Below are 9,319 nucleotides of genomic sequence, written 5' to 3'. Positions count from 1 at the left end.
ACACGTGGACCTCCCCAGATACACACGTCTCTCTGTGCTGTTGTGAGTATTTGAGAAAGTCATTTTGTTAATCAGAGGTCTGTACTTGGTGAGGTGGATCCGCAGCCCAACGTGTATATTATTGTTTCTCTGCAAGAGAAAGTTAGGGAGGGTGAAAGAGGGATGGAGCGAGCGCAGAGCTTGGAAGTGGTCACGGGCCACTGGTGGCCATGGCAATGACCTCCGGCTAATTGTAGTTACTGATAGACATGCTGCCTAGAAGTACAGAGATAGCCATTCCACTAATCACACTGCATTACTCTCTGTGTGTGTGTGTGTGTGTGTGTGTGTGTGTGTGTGTGTGTGTGTGTGTGTGTGTGTGTGTGTGTGTGTGTGTGTGTGTGTGTGCGCGCGCACATGCAGTCTACCCTTATCCCTCTTGGTAAGACTTCAGCGTCAACTGTTTTTTCCCAACAGATCAGATCTTAAGCCCACTCTGTAATGTGGTCAAGGATTCAGTTGTGGGCTCAGAGGCCTCTTTGAAGTAGCTAATCTCCATCACCATCGCTACAGCCACATTGTGGGACACCCGTCCAAGAAAAGCAGAAGACTTCTCTGGGACATTTCAAGCCCCGGGTGTGTAAATATGTTTAAGGCTGTAGCTCCGCCTTCTCCCCTTGCCTGGTTCTCTCACATTTCCACCAGCTCATCTCTCAGTGGCAGCCCAACAGTCGGGTTCATACGTAACTGCACAGTGACACAAATTTTGTGATTTTCCTTCTGTATACCAACACAGTGGAGTTGACATTAAACAATGAAGATGTTGCAGTGAAGGAGATGAACTGTAGACTTTCAACTTTAATTCGGGAGGTTTAACAAATGTGTCACATTAGCCATTTAGGAGTTACATCTATTTTTATACACAGTCCCTCAATTTTCAGAAACTATAAGTAATTTGACAAGCTAAATATAAGGATTAATGTTAAATCATTGCTTTTTAAAGACAGTTTTCTTTTGACAGGTCAGCGGGTGCATACAGAAACACTGCATACACAACTTACTGACTATGTCTTAAGTTTCATTTACATCAATCTTTCAGAATTACCAATCGTCTGGCACTGTTTGGAGAATTGTACAGAGTGCAACTTTTGTCTGTTGCATCACCAGCTATATACAGCTTGATGGAGCGGTGCAGAGAAGGATTTTCTTTAAAAGATGTCAAATTTCAGCTACAGTTTGCCAGCAGGTACATGGGAGACTTGAGCTATGACTGGTGATGCAATAGGCAAAACTTGTGCTGTTCCCAGTTTCTACAATCACATCCACAGAAGCCTATATCTTATTCAGAGTTATCAGAATCAGTTTTATTGCCAAATACGTAAGTTCTCACATACAAGGAATTTGATCTGGTGTTGTTGGTGCATAAACAGGAAAAAGGAAAAACATTTCTGTAAGAAGTAAAAGAGTCAAATAGGCAAAACTATATTCACTGTGAAATAAATAAACTATAACTGTTATACAGTTAAACCATTAAGGTGTACAGTACCTTTCAGTGCAGGGATGACCAACCTGTGCTTTGTGGTAGTGGGGGTGGGGGGAGGCAGGGTAAATGGGGTTCTCTGGCATTATTTATTAGTCTAGCTGTGGATGGAAAGAAGCTGTTTTTTGTGTCTTGTGGTTTTAGTCCTGATGGACCTTAGTCATCTGCCAGAGGGGAGGGTGACAAATAGTTTGTGTCCTGGGTGAGAGGGATCAGCCACAATCTTCCTTGCTCGCCTCAGAGCCCTGGAGGTGTACAGATCCTGTAGGGATGGCAGATTGAAGTTGATTACCTTCTCTGCTGCGTGGATGATATGCTGCAGTCTGCTCATGTCCTTAGTGGCAGCAGTGTACCAGACAGTGAAGGAAGAGGAGAAGATGTACTCAGTGATGGCAGTGTAGATCATGAGTCTGTTGGTGGTTTCCTGCACCATATTAATTCTTGCATGATGACCCAGTTTATAAGAAGGGACTACTCTGGACAGATTTACAGTACGACACCATACTGTTTGTATTTCTTCATGATTGATATACAGTCCGAGACGAAGTCAGTGACTTGAAAATGTTTGTGTATCCACTTTCTGATTTGGCTAAAGAAAACTAGCTGCAAAAGCCATGATTTGCATTAACAGTTTGTTCAGTTATGGGGAAAAGAATGAATATGTGTGTATACGAATGGCTTTAACTCCTCAATGGTTAATGGGATATTTTTGTTAAACCCCTTGAATTAAAGATAAATGTTCACACTACAAACACATCTTGATTGATTCATTTCAACTCCATTGTGGTAGTCGACAGAGGTAAAATTAAGATTGTCACTGTCCAAATACTTTGTGGTCTGACTGCATAAGTTAGTAGTTTCCAAATCTTTTTTGACTCTGACCTTTCTTTGGAATCCAAAACATAATTTTTTAAAACTCAAATAAGATATTGGAGCACTTCAAACTTTCCCAGGACTTCTTTGGGCTCCCTGTGCAGTGGTTTTTCACCTCTTAAGAGAGCGCTCATCCAATTTTTGAGAACTACAAGTCATAAGATCTGTTGCAGACCAGGTGCTCTGATCTCCCAAAGGATGAGAAGTAAACATGATGATGTATCAGTCAAAAATCTCTCCCTGCTGTCTGACTGGCTGCTCCAAACATAACATGGTCAGTACTAGCCGCATGATTTATTGCTTTGCCGTAATATTCAACGAAATTCAGCTGGTAATTTAACAAGGATTAAACTCCTCCCACTCACCTCCTCCATCTTTTGTAGTTCTCTCCCACTGTTTATGAACTAACTTTTTGTGAACTCACACACATCTTGGTTCATGTTTTTGTTTAACCGGTCACCATGACTGCAAAACTCTGACAGCCATCCACATTGTTGCAGGAGTTCTCTAGTACTGACCCACATGACCTCCAGATGTGGCACCCATCACACTGGCTACATTTGTCCTGTTTCTCATTGGTGTGTTTGTGTGAAGTCAAACCAACCTAAAGGCATGACGGCGTCTGTGAACTACTGGTCTGGTAGCCTTCTCAAGCTACCAGACCACCAGTTTGAGGCCGTTGCTTTACTCCATCTGTGTGCACGCGCATGTGTGTGTCCATGCATGTGCATGTTTCAAACCACTCCCAAGTCAGCTGTTTTCCTGGTTGTTCTGTGATTGTAATATTTTAGAAAATGTTACTGAGTTGTGGTGGGAATGACGTGTGCAGTAGATAACAAAATAAACACCATGTAAACAAGTTGACATCAGGCTTTTTTTCCACATCTGCTTCAGACCACAACACACACACACATTCGTGGTTGTTCCTCCTCAGAAGAGGTTTATCTCTTGGGTGTTCTTATCTGAGATCCTAATTGGTAGAGCCTGTCTGTTTTCTAGTATTTAAACATGATAAAAAAAAACAGTAATGTCTCGCCACAGGCACAGGCGGATTCATGCATGGCCAGCCTTGGCTGAAGCCCAGAGCCCCAAGTCACACAAGGTCCCACATTTTGTTTTGGACAAAAATATTGTGGTTACTTACAGGCAGTGGTGGGCACAGCTAACCAAAAAGTTAACTTTTATAATACTAAACCGATAAGAAAATTAGCAGAAGTTACCAGTAACCGCTAACTTTTAGTATTGACTCGGTCGCGGCCACATCTGTCAGCTGCTGATGAGCCAGTTTAGAGTTTAAGCACCGCAGGGGCTGCTGGGGCTGCAGGATCACAAACACAAAACCAACTCATGAAAATGAATAAATAAAACCCCAAACACTGTCATCATCTTTATCAAAAGAAGTAAATTGCAGTATTAGAAACCGTTAATCACTTAGCAGTGAAATTCTTGTCTCTATCAATCAATCAATCAATTTTATTTATATAGCGCCAAATCACAACAAACAGTTGCCCCAAGGCGCTTTATATTGTAAGGCAAGGCCATACAATAATTACGGAAAAACCCCAACTGTCAAAACGACCCCCTGTGAGCAAGCACTTGGCGACAGTGGGAAGGAAAAACTCCCTTTTAACAGGAAGAAACCTCCAGCAGAACCAGGCTCAGGGAGGGGCAGTCTTCTGCTGGGACTGGTTGGGGCTGAGGGAGAGAACCAGGAAAAAGACATGCTGTGGAGGGGAGCAGAGATCGATCACTAATGATTAAATACAGAGTGGTGCATACAGAGCAAAAAGAGAAAGAAACACTCAGTGCATCATGGGAACCCCCCAGCAGTCTAAGTCTATAGCAGCATAACTAAGGGATGGTTCAGGGTCACCTGATCCAGCCCTAACTATAAGCTTTAGCAAAAAGGAAAGTTTTAAGCCTAATCTTAAAAGTAGAGAGGGTGTCTGTCTCCCTGATCTGAATTGGGAGCTGGTTCCACAGGAGAGGAGCCTGAAAGCTGAAGGCTCTGCCTCCCATTCTACTCTTACAAACCCTAGGAACTACAAGTAAGCCTGCAGTCTGAGGTCCCTAAGATAAGATGGGACCTGATTATTCAAAACCTTATAAGTAAGAAGAAGAATTTTAAATTCTATTCTAGAATTAACAGGAAGCAATGAAGAGAGGCCAATATGGGTGAGATATGCTCTCTCCTTCTAGTCCCCGTTAGTACTGTAGCTGCAGCATTTTGAATTAACTGAAGGCTTTTTAGGGAACTTTTAGGACAACCTGATAATAATGAATTACAACAGTCCAGCCTAGAGGAAATAAATGCATGAATTAGTTTTTCAGCATCACTCTGAGACAAGACCTTTCTAATTTTAGAGAGATTGCGTAAATGCAAAAAAGCAGTCCTACATATTTGTTTAATATGCGCTTTGAATGACATATCCTGATCAAAAATGACTCCAAGATTTCTCACAGTATTACTAGAGGTCAGGGTAATGCCATCCAGAGAAGGATCTGGTTAGACACCATGTTTCTAAGATTTGTGGGGCCAAGTACAATAACTTCAATTTTATGAGTTTAAAAGCAGGAAATTGGAGGTCATCCATGTCTTTATGTCTGTAAGACAATCCTGCAGTTTAGCTAATTGGTGTGTGTCTTCTGGCTTCATGGATAGATAAAGCTGGGTATCATCTGCGTAACAATGAAAATTTAAGCAATGCCATCTAATAATACTGCCTAAGCATGTATAAAGTGAATAAAATTGGTCCTAGCACAGAACCTTGTGGAACTCCATAATTAACCTTAGTCTGTGAAGAAGATTCCCCATTTACATGAACAAATTGTAATCTATTAGATAAATATGATTCAAACCACCGCAGCGCAGTGAATTGGGTACCTATGGCATGCTCTAAACTCTGTAATAAAATTTTATGGTCAACAGTATCAAAAGCAGCACTGAGGTCTAACAGAACAAGCACAGAGATGAGTCCACTGTCTGAGGCCATAAGAAGATCATTTGTAACCTTCACTAATGCTGTTTCTGTACTATGATGAATTCTAAAACCAGACTGAAACTGTTGGGAAGGTGTCGTAGCACGGACCCACAACAGGGGGCGCAAAGGAACGGACATGGGATGGGGTCTAATAGACATGTTGATGGTTTGGATGAAGTAACTAATGAAAATAACTCAGACAGAACAATCTGAGAGAAAGAGTCTAACCAAATACCGGCATCACTGAAAGCAGCCAAAGATAACGATACGTCTTTGGGATGGTTATGAGTAATTTTTTCTCTAATAGTTAAAATTTTATTAGCAAAGAAAGTCATGAAGTCATTACTAGTTAAAGTTAAAGGAATAGTCGGCTCAATAGAGCTCTGACTCTTTGTCAGCCTGGCTACAGTGCTGAAAAGAAACCTGGGGTTGTTCTTATTTTCTTCAATTAGTGATGAGTAGTAAGATGTCCTAGCTTTACGGAGGGCCTTTTTTATAGAGCAACAGACTCTTTTTCCAGGCTAAGTGAAGATCTTCTAAATTAGTGAGACGCCATTTCCTCTCCAACTTACGGGTTATCTGCGTTAAGCTGCAAGTTTGTGAGTTATACCACGGAGTCAGGCACTTCTGATTTAAAGCTCTCTTTTTCAGAGGAGCTACAGCATCCAAAGTTGTCTTCAATGAGGATGTAAAACTATTGACGAGCTACTCTATCTCACTTACAGAGTTTAGGTAGCTACTCTGCACTGTGTTGGTATATGGCATTAGAGAACATAAAGAAGGAATCATATCCTTAAACATAGTTACAGCGCTTTCTGAAAGACTTCTAGTGTAATGAAACTTATTCCCCACTGCTGGGTAGTCAATCAGAGTAAATGTAAATGTTATTAAGAAATGATCAGACAGAAGGGAGTTTTCAGGGAATACTGTTAAGTCTTCAATTTCCATACCATAAGTCAGAACAAGATCTAAGATATGATTAAAGTGGTGGGTGGACTCATTTACATTTTGAGCAAAGCCAATTGTGTTGTGAAAGTGTCGTGACACGGACCCACAACAGGGGGCCGTTAATGAACGGACAATGGATAAGCCAAAAGTAACAATTTAATGTTGTGAATTGCACAACGACGTACAGACAATAACAATATGGTGGACTGTCAATCATACACCAGGTGACGTGTGGGCAGGCTCGACGATAGAAGATGCCTGGCGAGAGAAGAGCCGGATCCCCACACAGCTTCCACCACCAACGGAGCTGAAGAACACCGGAGCCGCCAAGCCCTGCGCCCCAGGTGGCCGCTGTCTTCAGCAGTCAGACCCGGTACTGCTGGCAGAAAACAGAGACAGTCCTGATGAGTGTGAGTTCGCACACTCAGTAATCCCACAGTCAGTGTTTAGTTAGGAGGGAGCACCTCCACCTCCAATCACACACTCATGCAGCTCCTGTTTCACCACTTATCTGGTTTGGGGTGTGAGGCGAAGCCGTCGCTGATCACACCAAACGCCAATCCCACAGATAAGGACACACCAGGAAAACGGCTGCAAAGAAGTTCAGATTAATACTCAATGTTTTGAGTCAGCAGAGAAAAGTACCTGAATGGTAGCCGATTTCTCAGCGGGGAGGTGGAGTCCGGCCTTTATGGTGGTGGTGATGAGTAGTGGATGTGTGACAGCTGTCACTCCTGGTCGCTCCGACGCCTTCTCGTGCTTGAAGCCCGCACTTCAAGCAGGGCGCCATCTTGTGGTGGTGGGCCAGCAGTACCTCCTCTTCGGCGGCCCACACAACAAATTGAGTCTAATAATAGATTAAATGCAGTGTTGAGGCTGTCATTCTCAGCATCTGTGTGGATGTTAAAATCGCCCACTATAATTATCTTATCTGAGCTAAGCACCAAGTCAGACAAAAGGTCTGAAAATTCACAGAGAAACTCACAGTAACGACCAGGAGGACGATAGATAACAACAAATAAAACTGGTTTTTGGTTCCAATTTGGATGGACAAGACTAAGAGTCAAGCTTTCAAATGAATTAAAGCTCTGTCTGGGTTTTTGATTAATTAATAAGCTGGAATGGAAGATTGCTGCTAATCCTCCGCCTCGGCCCGTACTACAAGCGTTCTGGCAGTTAGTGTGACTCGGGGGTGTTGACTCATTTAAACTAACATATTCATCCTGCTGTAACCAGGTTTCTGTAAGGCAGAATAAATCAATATGTTGATCAATTATTATATCATTTACTAACAGGGACTTAGAAGAGAGAGACCTAATGTTTAATAGACCACATTTAACTGTTTTAGTCTGTGGTGCAGTTGAAGGTGCTATATTATTTTTTTCTTTTTGAATTTTATGCTTAAATAGATTTTTGCTGGTTATTGGTGGTCTGGGAGCAGGCACTGTCTCTACGGGGATGGGGTAATGAGGGGATGGCAGGGGGAGAGAAGCTGTAGAGAGGTATGTAAGACTACAACTCTGCTTCCTGGTCCCAACCCTGGATAGTCACGGTTTGGAGGATTTAAGAAAATTGGCCAGATTTCTAGAAATGAGAGCTGCTCCATCCAAAGTGGGATGGATGCCGTCTCTCCTAACAAGACCAGGTTTTCCCCAGAAGCTTTGCCAATTATCTATGAAGCCCACCTCATTTTTCTCTAGTTCCTCTGCCACTGACATTGAGAGGGGGCTTGAATGAGCTTATGGAGTCATGAGGTCCCTGGACAGAGGTGCTTGTTCATGCCAATATCTTTGAAGGAGAACAAAGGTCCAAGTTTTTTTTGTGTTGGGGTGCTTCCTGTCTAACTGTATGGTTTTGAGACTTGTACACTGACATGTGACCTAAGTTGCCGGAGGATGTCTTTGGTCTTAGATCTTTTTGGAGGATCCTTGTGTACCACTGCCTGGCTGGTCTACCTGGTTGGTTGCCATCCAGGACCCTAGGCACCGCATGCTTCCAGACTTGACTTGAACTTTGATGTAACAGGTTGATGTCAAATGTAATGTAGCGAGATTAAAGTCCCGGGTCCCAATTGAAAAGACGTTCCCGCTAGCTTGGCTAACGGGGAGTTCCCCTTTGGCTGACCTGGTAGAGGAATGGTCTTTTGGTGCGAGCCGCATGGGTTCGATCCTCCACCGTCGTCCCGGCCACGAAGGTCCTGCTGCTTCAATCTGGCATCACGAACAGGATGTGGATCACAGAGTATGCTAACATGCACCTGTGTCTTCGGGACAAAGTCAAAAATGGTGGGGAGATGTGTAGCGGGATGAAAGTCCCGGATCCCAATTGAAAAGACGTTCCCGCTAGCTTGGCTAACGGGGAGTTCCCCTTTGGCTGACCTGGTAGAGGAACGGTCTTTTGTGCGAGCCGCGTGGATTCGATCCCCACTGTCGTCCCGGCCACGAAGGTCCTGCTGCTTCAATCATATCCCATACATGTGTCTGCACCTGCTGGATGGTTACTGGATGCTGGATGGAATATTGAACATCACATTGTGTTCTCACTGGTGGAATCCACCCTTCATGTCAGTGTCACCTAACATATTAAGCTAGCATCTGCTGGAAGAACCATGATGCCTACTATATGTGCAAATACAGGACAAAATATACAACAGAATGGGAAAATAAAATCAGAATTAACAAAATGATGGAATGTGTAGCTGTGAATGATACTGAAACTTTTTGTCTATACTGCAAATTAGTGACGACCACCTTGAAACGCTGCAGTTGGAATATTTTAAAATGTTTGAAATACCTGTGTTTTAAATTTTGTTCTGGAGTCTGCATGCAAAGGCATCATGTGCTGACAACTGCTGAACAGTGGCACCTGGAATGTGCATCCCTATCAATTTATACATTTCATATTTAACAGTTATAGTGCAGAGTCTGTGTGCCTGTTTATAATAGAGGAATAAATTTTGTTTTTGTGGCTGATGTACCTCCTTAACAAAGCTGCTCAT

This window comes from Thalassophryne amazonica, chromosome 7 (assembly GCF_902500255.1).
Source record: "Thalassophryne amazonica chromosome 7, fThaAma1.1, whole genome shotgun sequence".
Taxonomy (NCBI): Eukaryota; Metazoa; Chordata; class Actinopteri; order Batrachoidiformes; family Batrachoididae; genus Thalassophryne; species Thalassophryne amazonica.
This window is presented reverse-complemented; position numbering follows the sequence as displayed.